The 10,453-nt window shown below is 39.8% G+C and overlaps 1 long non-coding RNA gene across 1 annotated transcript; it reads right to left on the reverse strand.

Annotated features, from left to right (window-relative positions):
• Window positions 1-1,856: 1,856 nt before the first annotated feature.
• On the reverse strand, window positions 1,857-4,930 carry LOC141373156 (uncharacterized). The gene is made up of 3 exons (XR_012378858.1): window positions 4,688-4,930; window positions 3,446-3,508; window positions 1,857-1,958 (listed from the first exon to the last, which is right to left on the reverse strand). It is a non-coding gene; the product is annotated as an uncharacterized lncRNA (long non-coding RNA).
• Between the last annotated feature and the right edge of the window lie 5,523 nt (window positions 4,931-10,453).

Consider the following 10,453-nt stretch of genomic DNA (forward strand, 5'->3'; position numbering starts at 1 on the left):
CCTGGTAAGACTAAGATGATTCTGCTTTTAGAAGTCCAAATTAAAATTCCCTTTCCAGAGGTAAGAATTCCACCCCACACATGAAAAGCTGAGAGATGGTACCCCCTGAAGAGCACTCAGAGAAACACATTCTCACTTTGTGATGACCTTTATAGCTTTACTCTGCTTCCAAGTATCCCTTTCTGCTATATTTGAATCCCAGTGAATGTAGGAAGACCTACTAGAGAGGTGCAGACTTTTATTAGAGCATGGTCCCTGGTTAGATAGGTTAGCATTTTCAGCAGGGGATTTGCCAGCCTCACAAAGTGATGTTTGCCCCATAATTGCAGCATCCCACTGTCCAGGAAAATCAAGCCTCACTGTCAGAGAAGGAATCCAATCACTTCACTCTGGAATGATTCTGGGACTCTGTTAGATTGGTGGAGTTCTCCTTGTTGTTTCCCTTTCTTCTCTGTGTGTAAATGTCTGTGTGGTTTTTTTTAATGTTTTTATTGATGTCAAGATGTTGGTACAAAAACAAAACTAACAGTGTATGATTCAGGCTCCTGGTTTCCCACGTCTCCCCATCTCCTTGAGCAAATGGCATAGCTGGAGGACTGTTTACTCTATGGCTTATTTCCCCCTTATCTTTGATGTCCCAGGATGTCAAAGGTTGTAAATTTAATATTGATTTTATAAAGTAGTTTTACTCTAACATGTCAGTTATGATTAGCTTCAACCCAGAAGAAGCTCAGCCACTGATCTGGATTTGCACGCAATGTGGCTCCCCAGCTTTCAGACTCTCTGGGTGAATGCTTTATTTATTAGAGTGGCAATGGTTTGTAAAGGCCAGGACAACCCTCAGCCCCTAGCTCCCTCTCTGCTCTGAGCCACCAGCATCTGGGCCATTTCATTAAGCTTGAAAATCTAAGTAGATCAGGGAGACATATCATTTGCTGGCATGTCAACAGACAGAAGAGTTTATAGATCACATTATACCCCAGTGGCTATAACTAGAGAGAGAGGAATGAGAAGTCTTACTTGGTTTTCCATCCCTCCCTTTCTTCAGTCCCCCAGCACCCTCATGCTCCACCACCAGGGTGGGGACTATTGCTATAATAATGGTAATAAAAGCTGACATTTATTGAACATTTTTTATGTGCTAATCACTTAATAAGCATCAGGCACTGTACTAGGGGTTTTCCATGCATCATCTCATTTAATCCTTGTATCAGTCCTCTGAAGTATTTATTATTACCATTATTATTATTTAATACTATTATTACATTTTATAAAAGAATCGTGGAACACCCAGGATCACACACTGCTACAACTTTTGAGGCTGGAATTCAACCCCAAAGCCCACATTCTCATCCCCAACACTATAAGGTATCCTTTATAAGAAAACAGGGAAGTGACATTTTTGTACCAATCATGCTAACACCTTCGGCCTAACATTTTCTGTTCTTATATTTTGATACAAACTGATCTTGAAGCAAAATAATAGAATTCATCACCAAATTCCATTTTCTTTCTTAAGAAGAGGTAGGCAACTGGTGTGTTTATCCTGCTGCACAGATCCTCTCCCTCACACCTTGGAATAATTCCTCTTTGGAAGATGAAGCTCAGGATGCTCACTGCTTTGTGGTGGGAAGTTCTTCCTGAAGCCTTATGCCCATGTTCCTACTTGCCAGGTGATACAAAGGGGCCACATGGCCTTCCGAGTTAAGGAAACAGATCACAGCCTTCTTACCTTGGGGAATCTCAACTCACTGTTGAGATATTTTAACAATGCTGAGGTTAATTCACCAGGAGGCTGACATAGGACACTTGGGTACTTTATCTCCCAAGTTAAATATACATCTTGAGCTTACCTGTGTGTGTGCTGAAGTCCTCCATTCCTCCCTCCAGGCTGAAACAGGCCAGGTGAGGAATCTATCTAGAACTGCTTTTCCTGATACTTTCCTTCTTCCCTCTTCCTAGATATTGACAATGGGGGAAAAGACAAATTAAGGCAAATTAAAGATAGTGCCAAAGTCTTTGAATGCCTTCCATCAAGAGGGGAGATCTCTATCCCATCCCCTTGATTCTGGGTGGGCTCTGCGACCACTCTGACCAATAGAATACAATGGAAATAATACCGAGTCCATTTCTGGGGCCAGTCCTTAAGAGACTGACAGCATCCACCTCATATAAGAAGTCTAACTACTCTGATGGAGAGAACAGACGGTGAGGCCCTGAGACTACAGGGAGAGGGGCCCAGCTGAGTCAGCCAGGAGACCAGATACGTTAGTAAATCTGTCTTGAACTCTCCAAATCAGCCCAGACACAAGTTGAATGTCACCAAGTGATGCCAATCAAAGCACACGCAATAGAAGTGCCTGAATTCCTGACCCACAAAATTGTGAGATATAATAAAATGGTAGCTGTTCTGCAGTGGTGGGTTACATAGCAAAAGAGAACAGGTATAGACATGTAGGTGCCTGACATGGATCATTTCAACTTTTAAGGCTCCCGTACTTTTGGCATGCACTCACAGATGGAAGCCTGCTCTATCTAGTCCAACTCAATGCATTCAAGCATAGGGAAGAACATACTGCTTTCCCCAGATAACTCTTAATTTGTGACTTGATACCATTTCTGGAAGACAAACACTGGTGTGCTGTCCTATGGAGCAAGTCTCCTCACCTGATTACACAATATTAATAAAGTATTAATCTTTTAGTATATTTGCATCTCATAATTCATGGGCCACTTGGAACCCAAGCATAAGCTAATCACACTGAGCCTACACTTTGTTTTTCCTTTTAATTTCCTCAGTTAGCACATATTTTTCAACAGCCAGAAGGTAAATCTTTTCACCTCAGAAGAAGTACACAGAAAGCCCTGCTCCCAGGTAGATTAAGAAACACGTTCTTTGTGGTAAGGCCTAAGAATTATGGTGAAAGGCATAAAGGTAGGCACTTTTAGTTAATGGCCTCCAAATATAATTTCATTCTTCTATTTAATTATATGTATTTCAATGCATACTCTAAATGACTGTGAGAAGACAGTATATTCTGGAAACATAATGCACTTTTTTGAGTACCCACAGTTTATTTGTCAGACCATAATATACTTTCATGGAGATGAAATAAATAAGAAACAACCCAAGAGAGAGAAGTAAAAGAAACTTGACAGGTAGCTTGGTTTTATCCTCAAACTACAATGGCCCAAAGTCTTTTTTGAAGTGAAACAATTTACTATGGATGTGCTTATTTTCTATACTAAAGTTTTCATTGTTGGTTTGTTTGGTTTATTGTCCAATAGACAGAAACACAAAAGCAAAAAAGAAAACTTCCTTCAAGAGAATCCCATCCTAGAATTCTAATAGACAGATGTGCCAACCCTTGACCTCACACATGCAGGTTATCATCTCTAGAAGTTTAAAGAACAGATATGTATGAACCTTTTATTTCAGACTTACCCTGACAATCCAGATCACAGAGCTCAGAGATCTTCACTGGCATGGAGAGATCAGTTTCTGCATCTGTAAAATGAGACTGATAATATCCAATCCATAGGTTTTTAGGAATTAAATTATATTTTGGAAGGAAGAAGAGGAGTTAGCCAATACACAAAGAAGGGAAGGGAAGAATCACCAAAAGGCAATGTCACATCGAAGTTAGGGAAGAGGATAACAATGTTTTATCCTGGTGGTGGGATTTGGAGTGCTTTTTGTACTCTTGTATTTTTGAATGGCTTAATTTTTTATCATTAACATGTGTCATATATTTAAAAAAATAAAAAACAAACTAGAAAGTAAGGAAAAGAAAATATTTCAAGGAAGTTTGGTCAAGAGGTTTTAAAGAGACCCAGAGATCTAAGACAATGACTTCTCAAAAGACAAGTATCCTTCATCCATGCTAAACCTTTTTATGGTGCATTGCTAGGTGGAGGGGAACCCTAACAGAAGCCAAACCAAAGAATGACTGGAAATACTGGTTTCCAAGATTCCCCCTTTAATGATTAATTGCTGTACCTTATACTCATAAGTCTTCCCAATTTCTTCCATTTTAAACAAATCTCTGTATGGAAGAAGCTTGGCCATTGTTGTAATATTCTGGATTCAAAACAACTGGAGGAGTTTAGGATAGTGATGCTAATTCCTTTAAATACAACTGTAAAGTTTTCAAGATTTGCAAGATATATTGGATAAAATCTACAAATAAAAACTTCATGTAATTTTTTTCATGGTCTGTAAATGCTATTCAATAAGTAGTTAAAACTCATTTTATCATATCGTAACACAAACACAGCCTAAATGTATTAAATATAGCCTATCTCCATCTAATTTCATTTTATAAAATGTTCAGTATTTTCCTCCTCCTACTAAAAAATAAGCTTTCAAAAAATTTAGGATGAACAATTTTACATATTCTGCTTTAAAATGTGCAAGAAGTTTTACAAAATTCTTTAGGCTTCAGTGGTTTAGTAAGACATACAGGTTTTGGAGGCAAAAAGTCCTGCGTTTAAAGGCCAGATTTGCCACATAGTGGGTGTGTAACTGAGCACAAGTTACTTCAGCAGCATTCCCTTAAAGTACAGACTGAATATTCTTTAAGCAGCAAGCATTGTGCTAACCACGGAAAATACAAAGAGAACAGGGTACAAATGAGATAATAAGACGTCATAATCTCTCTGGGTCTCCCCTACATAAAACACCTACCTGATATGACTGATGTAAAGACGGGGATGTACTGTGCAGGTCACTCGATACAAAGTTGATGTGGAAGACAAGCTATATTATTATCATTGTTATTGCCAGAGCAAAAAGAAAAGAGTTCGTCCCCTGCATAAAAACCATTGATCTCCATGATGGGAAAAGAAAGAGGAAAGCAGGCACGGCTTTCTGCCCCTGAACCCTGAGTTCCTCTCAGACCACCTTTCATTCCCCCCACCCAAGCTGCAACCAGCCAGGGCAGGAGGAGCAGCACCACGCATGCGGCCCACACGCATTTCCGGTCTGCCCCCCCCCCCCGGGGGCTATACAGCGCGCAGGCGCAGCCTGTAAAGGCCGAGCTGTTAGCCCTGAGGAGCGATTCCTGGCTAATGGGGGTGAGGGTTGAAACTTGAACGCCAGCGTTCTAAGGCTCTGTCGGTAAGATCCCTCAGACAGGGAGAACCCACTGGTCCACAGTGGGCACAAACCATACGAAGCACTATTGCGTGGACTTTCCTGCCTTCTCTGTGTCACTGTCCCTTGTCGCACTCCTGACCCCTGCCTGGATCACTTCCCGAATGAATGACGGGCATGCAAGCCCTTGTCTCAGGCTCTACGTTAGAGAGGAAACCAGGCCAAAATGCTATTTTTAGAAGGAAAATATTAACAGCAGAATTTTGTTGTTGGAGGAATATATAAAATGACCATACAATGAAATAATATGCAGCCATTAAAAAGAGTGAGGTTTAAAAAAAAAAAATGAGTGAGGTTTGGGGCACCTGGGTGGCTCAGTCGGTTAAACCTAACACTCTTGATTTCTGCCCAGGTCATGAACTCAGGGTCGTAAGATCGAGCCTTGGGTTGGGATCCACCCTGGGTGTGGAGCCTGCTTAAGATTCTCTCCCTCCCTCTCTTCCCCCCCCCAAAAAAAAGCGAGGTAAACTAAACCAGTTGACATAAGAAACTTTTTTTTTAATTTTTTTTTTAATTGAGAAAAAGAGAGGTCAAGTGGGAGGAGGGGCAGAAGGAGAGAGAGAATATCAAGTGGACTCCACAGGGCTCAATCTCAGGACCCTTAGATCATGACCTGAGCCAAAATCAATAGTGGACTTAACCGACTGAGCCACCCCAGTGCCCCTTCATCGGAAACTTCTAAGACATACTGTTGAGTAAGAAAAGGAAGATGCAGAGTAGTATATACAATACGATGTCATTTTGTAAAACAAAACAAATAGCCTCTCAAAAAGCTCTATATCTATACATAAATATACTTATTTGTAAATGTATATATAAGCATTTATTTTAAAATTATAAATGTATATAAATTTAAAAAAAAGGATATATGCTAGTTTGTTAAATGTGTTTGAGGTAGAAGAGAGGAGGTTAGTAAAATAAAGAAAAAGAGGTCTTTATGTAAAAACCACATTATTCTATTCAGGTAAAATCATACAAATATGAGTACGTGCTCATGACAGATGAAAGAGGGATAGTCACCAATATGCTAAAGATAATCGTCTCTGGAATGTGGGATTTCAGGTAGGCTTTTACTTTCTACCTCACACTTTTCTTGTTTTAAGTTTTTCAATAATTGTAGATTAAAAACAAAATATGGAGAGGCAGTTTGACATAGTGGTAAGGAATACAAACTCTGGGGCCTGACAACTATATTCAAATCTTGGTTCCGTCACTTATGGTTGTGTGACCTTGGGCAGGTTATTTCATTTCTTTGGGTGTTAATTTCCCCCTCTGTAAAGTGGAGATAATATATTACCTACTTCATTGAGCTGTTAAGAAAATTAAAATAGGAGGGCGCCTGGGTGGCTCAGTTGGTTAAGCGACTGCCTTCGGCTCAAGTCATGATCCCGGAGTCCTGGGATCAAGTCCTACATCGGGCTCCCGGCTCAGCGGGGAGCCTGCTTCTCCCTCTGACCCTCTCCCCTCTCATGCTGTTTCTCTCTCTCTCTCTCTCAAATAAATAAATAAAATCTTAAAAAAAAAAAGAAAATTCAATAGGAAATGTAGGTAAAGCTTTCAGAATGGTGCCTGGCACATAGTAAATGATACATAAAAGTTAGCTATTATTATTTCTTTATAGTTGACTGAAAAGAAAAATAGCTGGAGGGCTTAAATACACCATTAGTTAGGCAGGGAGGAAAGATACGCCTCACTGTAATTCTGGCCTGGGTAACCATTCACACATAGCCACTCTGCTCCTGTAAGGAAGTAGCTTCTACTTCTGGGAAGAAAGAAAAAAAAAAAGAAGGAGGAGAGAGGAAGAAAGGAGGTAGAGAGAGGAAGGGAGGAACAAAAAGAAAGAGGAAGGAAAAAGGAGGAGGACAAGGACAAGGAAAGAAAGAAAAGGAAAGAAACAGCCCCGAAGTTTCCACTTGGATGCTGGTGGGACAGGTCAGACTTCCCCCTCCTGCCAGGTGTCTGGCCTGACCTGAAGGATTCTCTATCTAGTTTCCTGGTAATCCCAGTTCTTCAAGAAGTGTGCAAGTTCATGTTGGTAGTCTATTTTTTTTCTTAATTGAGATATAACTGTTAGTATTATATGTTTTGCTGACATTCATGTCACATTCCTAGATATCAAATTAAAAAATACGTTTAATCAGTTATAAATGAGAATGTATACACAATAATTCTAAAACTGTGTCTTCATCGAAGTTTACTTCCAAGTGTGATCCATGTGGTTTTAGTGCCAATTCTTATTAACCGTGCAGCGCAATGTGCTGACACCCATGACACATTTCCCCTTATTCAGTCACAAAAATACTTCTAATTAGCCATAAATGAGAATGTACACATAACATTTCCAATAGCTACTGTGTTCCTATCAAAGTTCACATCAGAGAAAACTTAAACTCTTGCCACTGAGCTGCCTTGCTCCAATTCCAACAACTCTTATTTCAGAAATGCTTAGAAAATTGAATCTTTAGATCTTGCTGGGTAAACAGATCTGAGGTAGATTTATTTCAACTCAAGTCCTTTATTTGAGATATGTGTGCTCCTGAACCCAACTAAAATGCATACCATAGCCATTTCAAAGGCAGTGATAAAATTACTTGGTTAAATATTTTGGCTAGATTTCCTGTTTCCAGAGGCCTGGGCTTTGTATTCTGTGGCTTCTGCATTTGCATGTGGTGATGGGGCCAGTATTAAATGGCACCACATCTGCCAACCTCCATAAGTACCATGCCCCACAGGGAAAGCCCCGTGCACTCATCGCCACTGTGAGCCACACAGACAAGACAACGCCAGATCTCAGTTACCACCTTCAGACTCTCAGGCCTTTGGCTTTCTTCAGGAATCTAGGCTGTAAGCTTCTTAGGATTCACAAACCATAAAATACCTCCTCAGTTCAGTGTGAAGTCTATAATATCACTTTAGTTATAATTCAGATAATTCTCCAAACTTGAGGCTGTGAAGCATTCTGATCTGCTCTTAGATTTCTCTATAATCTCTCCTTCGTTTTATAACAGGCTTTGTCGTCTATTGCTCTGTGCAAATGGCAGTCCTTTACAAGTCATCAAGCCATGATTTGTGCGTGGCTTGGTATATTGAGGTGAAAGGGAAACTTTATGTGAGGGGAGGAAAAACGGTTCTGTTTGACTTTGCTTACTTTCACTACCTTTAAAAACTCATTAAATAGGATTCTGCCTTTTACTTGCCGAAGTGTTTAAAACCCTTTTTAATGAAAAATTCTAATCCTTTATAATCACACCATAAGTACTTTCTTTCTGTTCAAAGAGGAAACAGTGTTAAATTTTAATGCATACCTCTGTCAGGCTATAATAAAAGTATTCAGTCTGTTTTAAATCCGATTAGTGTAACTGTTACAGATTAAAGAAAAATCCCAAGTGATTGGAGCAAGTCCCCAGCTCAAGGGAACTAAGTTAGGGTCCAGGCCTGATGACACCAGGATCAAAGGGAACATGAAGACTCTTGCATCCAGTTTTCCCAAAATTTGTTTAGAAGCTAATAAAATAAGGTCCTGTGCTAGGTATTGCAGTAATATAAAGACAAGTTTTCAAACAGGAGGCAGATGAGACATAAGACAACACTAGACAACATGGAATGAGGGGAAGAGCAGGAAAAGTGAGGAGTCCTAAGAGAATTCAGAAAGGACTAAATCACATCCCAGGAAGAGAAACCCGGAGACTTCTTTGAGGATGTAATTTCTAAAAGAGGCTTTTAAGGACAGACAGAATCATGAGAGACTATGGACTCTGAGAAACAAACGGAGGGTTCTAGAGGGGGGGTGGGGGATGGGTTAGCCTGGTGATGGATATTAATTAACATAACATAATAAAATAAAATAAAATAAATAAAGACAGACAGACTCCATAGATGAGGAGAGAGGGATATCCCTACTAAGGTAGGAAAAATTATAAAGTTTTCCAAAAATTAGAGAAACTTTGTTTAGAACTTTGAGAAGGGGAGGGAATGCCACTTTGTTGAGCAGAATGTTGAGCAGGCACTATACCAGGCATCTAGATCTATTTTCTCATTTACTCCCCACAACATCCCAATGAGGTGGTTATTATCCCCATTTTATAGATGAGAAAAATGAACCTCAGCTTGTCAAACTTGCCTAAGGTTAAACAGCTAGCAAGTGGTGGCACTCAGAAGAAAAATATGGTTGAGCTTCTCTCAGTATTTAGTCTTAGGAACCCCCTGAGTCACACGTTCCTCTTATTCACCATTAAGGCCCGATTTGTTCTAAAAGACTTTCCTGACCACCTGAGTTAGAAATGATATTTCTAGGTCCCTGAATTCATGGCATTCTTATTGTTGTTACCCAAGTGGCATTTACTGTACCCTGGCTTCTATGGTTATTTTTTCTCATGCAATTGTTGACCTCAGTGCTTCTTAATTGGTTGGATAGTGTGGAGCAAGAATATCAAAAACATCTGAGAAGAAATGCATATATATTTAAATATTTATATTTTTGAGGCTATCCTTCCACCTACCTCACTTTGCCTTCCTCAGTAGTCTAAGACCGTCTAGAGAAGAGCGTAGTTATCTAAACCCTAAGAGTGTATGCCAGAACATGTGAAGGCACTAGCAATAGGCACTTTTAAATATTCCCTTAGTGGTTTGAATTCCCACCCCATCCCAGGTGAGAACCAGTAAGCTAGCTGGATTAAAAATCAGGTGATTTGACATCAGGTCCCAGCTCTGCAACTTACTAGTTGTGTGATCCTTACCCTCTTTGAGACCCACTCTTATCATGTATAAGTTGAAAATCATTTTATCTGCTTTACTTGCATTTTAGGATTAATGTAAGAATCAAATGACTAAGTCTGTAAAGTCTTATATAATGGGATGGTATTAACATGTCTGGATTAGAAACACTTTGAAACCTGGACCCTGCTCCTTGCTTTTATATGTACAAACTAAATGATTGCACTTAGTAGATATTTAGTAGTGGGTGTTGATTCACAGATATATGTCTCAGAAGCTCAGGGAAATAAAACATTCAACTAAGATGTCGGGGAAACGTGCTGAAATGTCCTCCACCTGGGATACCATTTACCTCCCAACTGCTTCCCCACTTGGATACATTTTAAAGACAATGCCTGTTTAAAAGCCATGGCTGTCTCTGAAATGAGGAGCTTTGGGCTCCAGATTGTCATTATCTACCATCTTTCTTCTTTCGCACTCTCCGTTCTGTACCTCCAAACCAAGATGCTCACTTATACCTCTTTACAGTCAAGGTGGAACTCTGCTTTAATAAATGAATGATTACTCAAGAATAGAGGATACTTT

This window comes from Callorhinus ursinus, unplaced genomic scaffold (assembly GCF_003265705.2).
Source record: "Callorhinus ursinus isolate GAN/ISIS: 27379988/994484 unplaced genomic scaffold, GSC_fseal_2.0 scaffold8, whole genome shotgun sequence".
NCBI classification, from domain to species: domain Eukaryota; kingdom Metazoa; phylum Chordata; class Mammalia; order Carnivora; family Otariidae; genus Callorhinus; species Callorhinus ursinus.